Consider the following 11078-nt stretch of genomic DNA (forward strand, 5'->3'; position numbering starts at 1 on the left):
GAAATATCTTTTTAATTAAAAGATCAATTTCTGTTTCCCTTTATTGTTGTTGACCCAGATTTTGGCCAACTGACACAGAGTCAAAATACGCTTGACGTGGATGAAAACGTTGAAAAGAATGCAATGACAAAAATAATAAAGACACAAGATTTTATAGTGGTTCAGCCCCAGGATATGGTAATACCCTACGTCCACTTGAATTGTTATTGAAATAAGATCCAAAGGGGTGATCAAAGAACTGGGGTTCAATGAGTTTCACTAACCTCTGAAGAAGAAAATACAATTATTCTAGTGTAATCTCTCTCTAATCTCAAATGACCTCTTTTTGCTCAAAAGAAAAGGATCTGATCCTCTTCCCTGAGCCCTCTTCCTCTATTTATAAGCTCAGGGAAGATTTACATTGATTTGTTACAGATATTCTTTCCTAAATAATCGGATACTCAGGAAATCATGGGAGATAATTTCGGATTCCATCATAACTGCCTAAGATTTCCTCCGCGTATAATGTTCGTACGATCAGGCTGGTCGTATGAAGAAACCGATCGCATGATACTGGACGTCTTCCTGGTCGATAGTCGAACACAGATTCTGCCAGGTGTCAGCCACGTGTAATTAATGCCTGCCATGTCATTCATTTCTTATTTTAGGGATAACAATTGTAATTTTTAGAAATTCACTTTCCTTTTTTATTTTGTGAATTTCGGATTATATTAGCTTCATTATTTAGCTTTATATTGTCTTAATTTGATTATAAAGGGAAGTTATATCTAGCAAATATTCAGTACTTATCCAAAGTCATTTATGGAATATTTGATTATATATTTTCGTACAGCTCAAGAAATAAAATTCAGGAAACTGAATCTTTAATGTCATTAATTGTTCTTTCTATTTTGAGCTATTTTTTATCCGACACAGGTCTGAGCCGTCCCCACCAAAATCGTATCTGTCGAATCAGCATCTTCTAAAAAATCCATTCTTCATCAATCAAGAATATCTTCAATTATTCTTGCCTTCATTATGAGATTCTTTCTCAGCCTTTATGAGCACGAAAAAGGACTCTATAAATAGGGCTCTAAAGGTAGTGAGAAAAATGAACGCTTAGATGCATAATTTGTGAGTGTATTGTAATATTTGTGAGAGTTCCTTATTTGTATTCAAGATCATAGTATTCACGTGATCTTGTAGAAATATGAGTGTTTAGTTTATGTGGTGAGTTTATACCACGTTCATGAGTGAATATACATTGTAATTTGAACACAACTTTCATAACTCTTCGGGAGAGGATTTTTACAAGCCTTGCGTCGGGAGGATGCAAGCACTCGCTGGCCATTGAAGGGAGTTCAAGTGGTTGAGCGTTTCAATCAAGATCAGATTAGTGTAGAGAAGTACAACAAAGTTGTGGCAAATCTCAAGAGGGAGTTTTGTTTTGTTTAAGTCAATATTTTGTACTTGTGATTCTTTATTAATTGGTTTTATTCTCTGGGCGTGGCCCCAAGGAGTAGTTTATCCGAAAGGGTTTCTGAACCTTGTAAAAATTTGTTGTGTTCTTTATTGTTTTGCACTGTCTTTTTATTGTGTTCAGGTTCTGTCGTGACAAGTTCGGATTCTGTCCTGACAGAACTGTAATCTGTTTAAATAGTTAATTACCATTCCGCACTTTAATTAATTCACATGGTTTAATTAATTTGGTAATTTCTAAAAATGGAATTTCAATTGGTATCAGAGCGGGTCACTCATTTCTGAATGTGATCTTGGTTTATTCTGTTTGTTGTTCTTGTTCTTGCAATGTCTTTTTTCACAGAAGGAGGCCCCATAACTCGCCCCCCTTTACTCAACGATTCGAACTATCCATATTGGAAAGTTATAATGATAGCCTTCATCAAATCTCAAGATGAAAAGGCTTGGAGAGCTGTTTTAAGTGGTTGGACTCCTCCAGCAGAAAGCGATGATGTAACTAAGGTAAAATCTGAACTGGATTGAACTGATGCTGAAGATAAACTATCCAGTTACAATAATAAAGCATTACATGCTATTTTTAATGGTGTTGGTGAAGGTTACATTAAATTGATTTCTTCGTGTGATTCTTCCAAATATGCTTGGCAAATCCTTCAAACTCAATTTGAAGGAACTGCTGATGTCAAGCGTTCTAGGCTTGTTATGCTCACAACAAAATTTGAAAATGAAACCCTCACTGAATTTTATGAGAAAATTTTCAGATATTTCTAATGAATTTGCTCTTAGTGAAAAACTTGAAGAGAATGTTTTGGTTCGAAAAATTGTTAAAGTTCTCCATGACAGGTTTCAGAAGAAGTTAACTGCAATTGAAGAAGCAAAAGATTTGGACAAAATAAAATTAGAAGAATTGATGGGTTCACTCCGAACTTTTGAACTAAACCAACAAATTAGACAAAAAGATAAGACAGAAGAAATCAAGGAGAAATCTATTGCCTTGAAATCTTCTAAAGAAAAGAAGGAAAGTTCGGATGACGAGGACGATGAGATGGCTCTGTTGACAAAAAATTTCCAAAAATACATAAAGAAATTGGGAAACAAAAAGGCCATATCCAAAAATCCAAAAGGTAATTTTTCTAAACCCTTTGAGACCAATAAAAATGGTATTCAGTGTAGGGAATGTGAAGGATTTGGACACATTCAATCTGAGTGTGCAAATACCTTAAAGAAAAAGAAAGTCATGACAGCCACGTGGAGTGATCAAGACTCTGAATAGAGTGATGAGGAGGAAAATAGTGTTGCCTTAACCTCTGTTCACAAAGGTATGGTTTTCTCTTCAGTTGATTACAAGGATGTGTTATGCCTTAATAATTCTGTTCAGAATAATGAGAATTCTAACATTGATTCTGATGATTATGATTTAGATGAGGAGTCATTGAAAGAGTCTTATAAAATAATGTATGATCAATGGCTGAAAGTGTGCTCTGAGAATCGTCTAATGGTTAGCAATAATTAAAAAAATTTGAAAAAATTGAAGAACTTGAGAGGATTATTGCTTCCAAAAATGATGAAATTAATTCTTTGAGTAAAGAAATCGATCTTTTGTAAAAAGATGTCAAAATGCTTACTCCTAGATCTAGAATATTGGATGATATTCTTTCTGCAGGAAAAAAGGCTGGTGACTATAGTGGATTAGGATCTAATGGATCTGAATCCTCAAGAAAAACGGTTTTTGTAAAATCTATGATTGTTGTGCCAACTAACCATTTTGCAGGAACAAGTCACTCTGCCAAGACCACAAAGTTGTCACCTGTTCCAACAGATCTACAACTAAAGAAAATTTCTCCAAAAAGAAACATTGGGCAATTTGTACCATTTTGTCATTTTTGTGGGATGAAAGGACACATAAGACCTAAGTGTTTTTCTCTGTTAAATTTGTTTAAAAAGAATTATGTTAAACACTTTGGTAGTATGAATCAATTCTTGACCAAAAGAAATTCAAAATAAAACAATATGGGTCAAGAAAGTTAACGCTGTTTGCTTGACTACCTTTACCTATCATAAAATGCATGCATCTAGTTCATGGTACTTTGATAGCGGTTGTTCAAGACATATGACAAGTAATGCCAACATACTTACCAACTTCAAATCCTTGAAGTGTGGAGTAGTAACATTTGGGGATGGAATGACAAGAAATATTTTAGGTAAAGGTACTCTAAACATTGAAGGGTTACCGAAACTGAAAAATGTGCTTCTTGCGGATGGGCTGAAAGCCAACTTAATTAGCATAAGTCAAATTTGTGACCAAGGTTTTCTTGTTAATTTTTCGCATGATGAGTGTAATGTTATAAATCCAAGTCGTGATATTGTTCTCAAAGGTTCTCGTTCATTAGATAATTGTTACACACTCACACAAAAATTCACATGTCATGCGTCTTCATCAAGTTTTAATATTACTGACTTGTGGCATGAAAAACTTGGACATATAAATTTCAAAAACTTGAAAAAGATTGCTAATGTAGGTCTCATCCGTGGTATACCCAAGTTGGGTAAAGAATTGCTTGGTAAGTGTGAATCATGTCAATTGGGAAAACAGTTGAAAATTTCCCATAAAGCATTGTCTGATATTAATACTTCAAATGTGTTAGAATTATTGCATATAGATCTCATGGGTCCTATACAAGTTGGAAGTATTAATGGTAAGAGAAACATTTTTGTATGTGTGGATGATTTTTTTAGATTTACTTGGGTAGATTTCTTAAGAGAAAAATCAGATACATTTGAAGCTTTTCAAACACTATGTACAAGACTTAGAGTTGAAAAAATTGTAACATTGGAAAGATTGTAAGAATACGAAGTGATCATGGTAAGGAGTTTGAAAATTCTGTTTATGATGAATATTGTAAATCTTTTGGAATTTTACATGAATTTTCTGCTCCCAATACCCCTGAACAAAATGGGGTAGTGGAACGAAAAAATTGTACTTTGCAGGAAATGGCCAGAGTTATGCTAAATAACAAAAAACTCACAAAGAAATTGTGGGCTAAAGAAATTAATACATCTTGTTACACAATTAATCGTGTTTTTCTACGTCCAGGTACAAATAAAACTCCTTATGAAATCTGGAAAGGTAGAAAACCCAATGTCAATTATTTTCATTTATTTGGGTGTCTGTGTTTGTATGCCCTAAATATCCACGGGTTATTAGCGAGCTGGAAAAGGGCATAATTCTATCAGCCACGTGGAGGCCACCTACCCGGAGCTGCTGTTACAAGTCTCTACCTCTTTAGCTCGAGATAGCCAAAGGTTTAGTGAGATTACTAAGGCATCGGATCAACAGTGTGGACACCACGAGCTGAGACTACATCAAGCTCGGGGTACGAGCTTGAGTTGACACCTCCGACCCTTTATAAAGTCAACCACGCAATGTAAACATGCATATATTAGACATCACGTGTCTACACCATTCCTGAATTCTCAGACACGCAGCATAAACGTGCGTGTTCAGGCACCCCATGACTGGTTTGGGCCATGCGGCCCATTATCCCCCTTACCTATTGATTAGACTAAACTTCATTGTCAGGTTTTATGAATTAATCATGAATGTCGCAGAAGTGACATGATGGGTAAGAGGGTCACGGGATGACCTCCTTCGCCAACACCCAGGTGTCATCTCCCTATAAATATGGAGACCTTGGGAGTTGCAAGGGGTTGGCCTCTAATTTGTAAAGAAATACCCTGTAAGGAATATCATAGATATATCAATAATATTGGCTGGTGGACTAGAAGAATTTTAACCTTTGAACCACCTAAAAAAGTACTCGAGTTGTAATTTTCTTTTGAGATCATTCATCCATTACGGTTCATCATTTAGCACTAATCCCTCTCCTTATTCATATAATTATCTGTTGTCGAAGAACCGCGTCAACAGTTTGGTGCTTTCATTGAGAGCTTTTAGATTGGTGCTACCGCAAATACCCAATCATGGTAGTTACTCGCTCAAGACATGGTAACGAGGCGGATCAACATGATGGGCAGGAGGCCCACTACGCCGCCATGTCCGATGATCAGAACCCTGAGGTTCAGCATCGACCGGGCAAGCAGCCAATGGGCCAAGACGACACCGGAAGTTTGGCTCCCCGGTCGCCCAATCCGAACTTGGATTTCTACACGGCGGTAGAAATGGAAAATGCACAGTTGAGGAGTTAGCTAGCGAAAGCAAACCAGCAAATTCAAGAGGTTTTGGCCCGACTACCCCCTCTTACAACTGACGCTAACATCAGAAGGAGGCATGGTGAGACTCATAAGTCCCGCCGGGGTAACCGGTCTAGGCCCAGTCGGTCGGTCAGACCCCCAACATCAAATTCTACTCCCACGTTGCACCACTGGGAAACCACATTTGAGGAACTTCCTAGGGCCGAGCAGCAATTCAGCCGATCGGTCCGAACCTCAACTCCTAGCTCACTTCTGCCCTCGAGTGCACCCAGGAGGGCTCAAGGAAGCTCGCGAAGGAGATCCAAGGAGGGCTCACGACGACAGCCCGCCCTGGCCAGCTGTCCTGTGCCCCGCTCAGACCGCCGAGCACAGGACGCAGAGGATGGTAGAATGGAGCGGCCGCGACCTAGCTTAATTCGCCCTGACGGGACTAGGATCACGTCCCCAGTCAGGCATCCTCCTTCACCAATAAGATACCCATCTCCTCCCTATCCAGTCCTAGACATTCTGGCTCATGGGAGAAGCAGGAGAAATCCCCCTTCTGCCGGACCTTCCCATCGTAGCCGGGTGCCCAGGGAAGTCCCGGATCCTCACCCCTAGCGGCGGGCTCCGAGCTTTTCAAATGGAAGTTATTGGACTAGAATTCGTCGAAGTGACATCTCCAGCGGAGACCTGCGCCATCGTTTGAGCTCGGCTCAAAGCCCTCAGGCCGTCCCGAGGGGCGACCTCCGAGATCATCTGAACTCTCAGAGAGGAGATCCAGTTGGAAATGGCAGTCGTGCTCGCCAAGGGGAAGGCCTATTTGAAGTACGTGACAGCGGGAATGTCCCATATAACCTATCTCGAGATAGGGGGGATGATAACCCGCCTAACGCGTACCATGGAACCAGAGCTGTTGAACAACTTTGGAACAACCAAGGAAGTCAGGACCAAACCCTTGAGCGTCTTGCTCAAATGGAGGAGCTGATGAAGAAGCTCTTATCAGAAAAAGAAAAAGATGAGTATGACTTAGGGGACGAACTCGAACTCTTCGCCCCCAGCATAGCTGCTACGGGGTATCCACCTAGTTTCCGTATGCCTCACTTGTCCAAGTTCAATGGGGACAGGGATCCGTCAGATCATCTAGGTATGTTCAACACCCTGATGATGATCCACAACATTGGTCCCGAGATGAGATGTTTGATATTTCCTTCCACCTTGACCGGGCCGGCCAGGCAATGGTTCAAGCAGAGTAAGAAGTAGTCCATCAGCTCGTGGAAAACCTTTTCTGCTGACTTCAAGAGGGCATTCCGAGCTTCTCAGGCTGCCCGTGTCAAAGCTGACACCCTGGCGAACGTAAGACAGTAGCCCGACGAACCTTTGAAAGCTTACCTGAGCAGATTTGCGAACGTCGCTGCTCGAGCCAGAGACGCAGATGACAGCTCCAAGCTCATGACCTTGAGGACTGGGATCCTCGTCGGAGGCGGACTCTGGGAAGAGATACAGAGAAAGGGTGTCAGCACCGTGAACGAATTCCTAAATAGGGCCCAGGGATGGATAAACCTGGAGGACGCGTGAGCATCAGCCGCGGGAAGCAGCCAGGCCCCTGAGCAGCCCGCTAGAGTGAGAACGGATGTCATGATAGTGACGCAAACCATTACACAGAATAAATAGTTTGGTGGAGGCAAGAGAAAAGGAAGCAGTGAGGGCGGCCAGCACAACCCAAAGAAGAACATGTCCGTAGAAAAGTTCAAGCCAGTCTACGCGACTTATACCGAGCTCACTCACACTAGGGAGAATATTTTCCTAGCAAACTCTGCTCGCCTCCCCTGGAAGAAGCCGGAACCGTTGAAGCACCAGAAGGGTAAACGAGACCCCTCCAAGTTTTGTCGGTTCCACAACGACATTGGCCACAATACTGATGATTGTAGGCACCTGAAGGATGAGATCGAGACTCTCATCAGAGCCGGACCCTTGGCTCAGTATGCACGGAATAGAGTTCCCGCCGGCCATCCAGCTCTGGAAGTTCTGATAAGTCAACCCGGGTCTCGGATAGATCAGGACGTCCCTCCTCCTATGATAGGAGGAGAGATCTCCACGATCTTCGGTGGCCCCCATCTGGCTGGCACGAGCAGAGGTGCCCAGAAGAGATATGTCAACGAACTTAAGGCTCATAATGGAGTGGAGTTCATCCCTGAGCAGCATCTACCCAAACAACAACGATTGGAGAGGCAACCAATCATATTCACCGAGGAGGATTCCAGCCATGTCCAGTTCCCTCATAACGACCCTCTGGTCATAACCGTTCAGCTCGCTAACTGGAGGGTTAGGAGAGCACTGGTCGATAATGGGAGCTCGGTGAACCTGCTGTTCTGGTCTACACTGGAAAAGATGGGTTTATTCGTCACCGAGTTGAAAGCCACCTCCATGATGCTATACGGATTATCTGGAGAAGGGTCGGCGGAAATAGGAACAATCGAGCTGGTAATCACCTTGGGAGAGGGACCCCGGACAATCTTGAAACTCCTCGAGTTTGTGGTCATCGATTGTCCCACATCGTACAATGCTATTTTAGGCCGACTTACACTGATAGCGTTTGAAGCCATAACCTCCATCCGCCACCTCGCGCTAAAATTCCCCTCTTCCTCGGGGATATGCACGGCCCGAGGTGATCAGCTCACTACCAGGGAATGCTACAACATTTCTATGAAGGGAAAATCAAAACCTGGGCAGTTAATGATGACCATCCAGGGCGGGAATGAGGAATCTCAGGAACTTGTGCCTAGTCCTGAGATTGAAAAACCTCAGAGCGCCAAAGGGAAGAATATCATCTTAAATAATGATATCAACCCCAGAATAGGCGAGGATAGATCTGAGCTCTAGGCCATTGAAGAGCTTGAGGAGGTAAGCATCGATCCACAAGATCCCTCGAAGGTGGTAAAGCTCAGGAAAAATATATGCAGCGAAAGGAAGGCGGAGCTGATTAGGTTTCTACAGGAGAATCTAGATGTGTTCGCCTGGTCTCATGAAGACATGATAGGAATCAGTCTGAGCATCATCATGCACACCCTCCACTTGGATAAAAGCGTGCCTACAAAATCCCAGAAACAAAGGCGCCTAGGTACAACCCGAGCTGAGGCCCTAGAAGAGGAAGTAGCCTGGCTCTTAAAGTGCGGCTTTATCTATGAGGCAAAGTTCCCAATCTGGGTCGCCAATCCCGTGTTGGTCCCAAATCCCAATGGGAAATGGCAGACCTGCATCGACTTCTCCGATCTGAACAAAGCCTGCCCCAAAGATTGCTTCCCCTTGCCAAAGATCGACCAATTGGTAGACGCCACGGCGGGGCACGAGCTCATGTCCTTAATGGATGCATACTCGGGCTATAATCAGATCGCCATGAATCAAGCAGACCAGGAACACACTAGCTTCATGACCCCAACTAATGTTTATTGTTACAAGGTCATGCCCTTCGGGCTGAAGAATGCCGGAGCTACATACTAGAGGTTGGTAAATAGGATGTTTGCCGACCAGATTGGGAAGAATATGGAAGTGTATGTTGACGACATGCTGGTCAAGTCGAAAACTGCCGATAACCATGTTTCCGATCTGGAGGAATGTTTTAAGATATTGAGAAAGTACGGCATGAGGTTTGACCCCCAAAAATGTACTTTCGGGGTCGCGTCAGGAAAATTCCTGGGTTTCATTGTCAATACCAGGGGAATAGAAGCAAACCCTGATAAGATCAGATCGCTACTCGAGATGCCCTCACCCCGGTCGTGAAAGGACGTTCAAGGTCTGACAGGAAGGGTGGCGGCCCTTAATTGGTTTATTTCTAAATCTACCGACAAGTGTCTGCCATTCTACAACCTGCTCCGGGGGAATAAGAAATTCGAGTGGATCGAGGAATGCGAACGTGCCTTCCTCGACCTGAAAGAAAATTTATCCAAGCCGCCCGTATTATCCAAACCCACGGCAGGAGAGCCTCTTTTCCTTTACCTAGCTGTCACGGAAGATGCAGCTAGTGCCGTATTAGTTCGAGAAGAGGACCGATCTCAAAAGCCAGTCTATTACATCAGCAAGAGGCTTCTCGGAGCTAAATCCCAGTATCCATTGATGGAGAAGATGGCTTTCTGTCTCATTATGGCCTCCCAAAAGCTCAGGCCGTATTTCCAGTCCCACTCAATACACGTCATAACCGATCAGCCTTTAAGGCAGGTTTTGCAAAAACCTGAAGCATCGGGACATCTGTTGAAGTGGGATATTGAACTCAGCCAATTTAAGATTTTGTACACACCACGAACGGCAATTAAAAGCCAGGCCCTGGCTGATTTTGTGGCAGAGTGCACAGGATTCCGAGAAGATCCCGTAGAAGAGTCAGCCCAGGCCTTATGGAAGGTCTTCGTAGATGGCTCGTCTAACGAGAACGGCTCTGGGGCTGGAATCATATTGATATCCCCGGAGGGACATCGATTCCACTCGGCGTTGTGATTTGGATTCAAAGCGTCCAACAACGAGGCGGAATACGAAGCTTTACTGGCTGGGCTAAGGGTGGCCCAGCAGCTGAAGGCCAGCTCCGTTCAGTGTTACAGCGATTCCCAGCTCGTGGTAAACCAAGTGTTAGGGGAATACCAAGCACGAGGAACCAAGATGGCTGCTTACCTAGCCAAGGTAAAGAAAGAACTATCTGCATTCGAGCGCGAATCAATCGAGCAGATACCTCGGGAACAGAATGCCAACGTGGACGCCCTGGCAAAGCTCGCTACCTCTGGAGAGACGGACACTTTGGGGTTAATTCCGGTAGAGTTCTTGGAAAAACCAAGCATAGAGGAAGTCAGGGTGGAGGTCGAGATGATTGACGCCAGACCGACTTGGATGACTCCCATCCTCGAGTATCTCACAGCAGGAAAGCTACCCGAGGACCGAAGCGACGCAAGGCGAGTACTTTACCAAGCTCCAAGGTATAAAGTGATAGATGGGATATTGTACTGGCGTAGACACTCTTTACCTCTCCTACGGTGTGTTCTGCCAAGCGAGGCGAAGACCATCTTGCTGGAGGTGCACGAGGGTTTCTACGGAGATCACACTGGGGGGCAAAGCCTGGCCCTGAAGATACTAAGGCAAGGGTATTACTGGCCCACTCTGTCAAAGGACTCGATCTCCTACGTCAAAAAATGTGACAAGTGCTAGCGATTTGCCACAGTTTCCCGAGCTCCCCCGGTCGAGCTGAAGATGATCTCGTCCCCGTGGCCATTCGCGATCTGGGGGATTGACTTGGTTGGTGCCCTCCCTACTGGAAAGGGAGGAGTTTGTTATGCGGTGGTAGCTATCGACTACTTCACCAAGTGGGTAGAAGCAGAGCCCCTGGCAACGATCACTTCAAAAAGAGTCCTCGACTTCATGGTCAAGAGAATTATTTGCCGATTTGGGCTGCC

This window comes from Humulus lupulus, chromosome X (genome assembly GCF_963169125.1).
Source record: "Humulus lupulus chromosome X, drHumLupu1.1, whole genome shotgun sequence".
NCBI classification, from domain to species: Eukaryota; Viridiplantae; Streptophyta; class Magnoliopsida; order Rosales; family Cannabaceae; genus Humulus; species Humulus lupulus.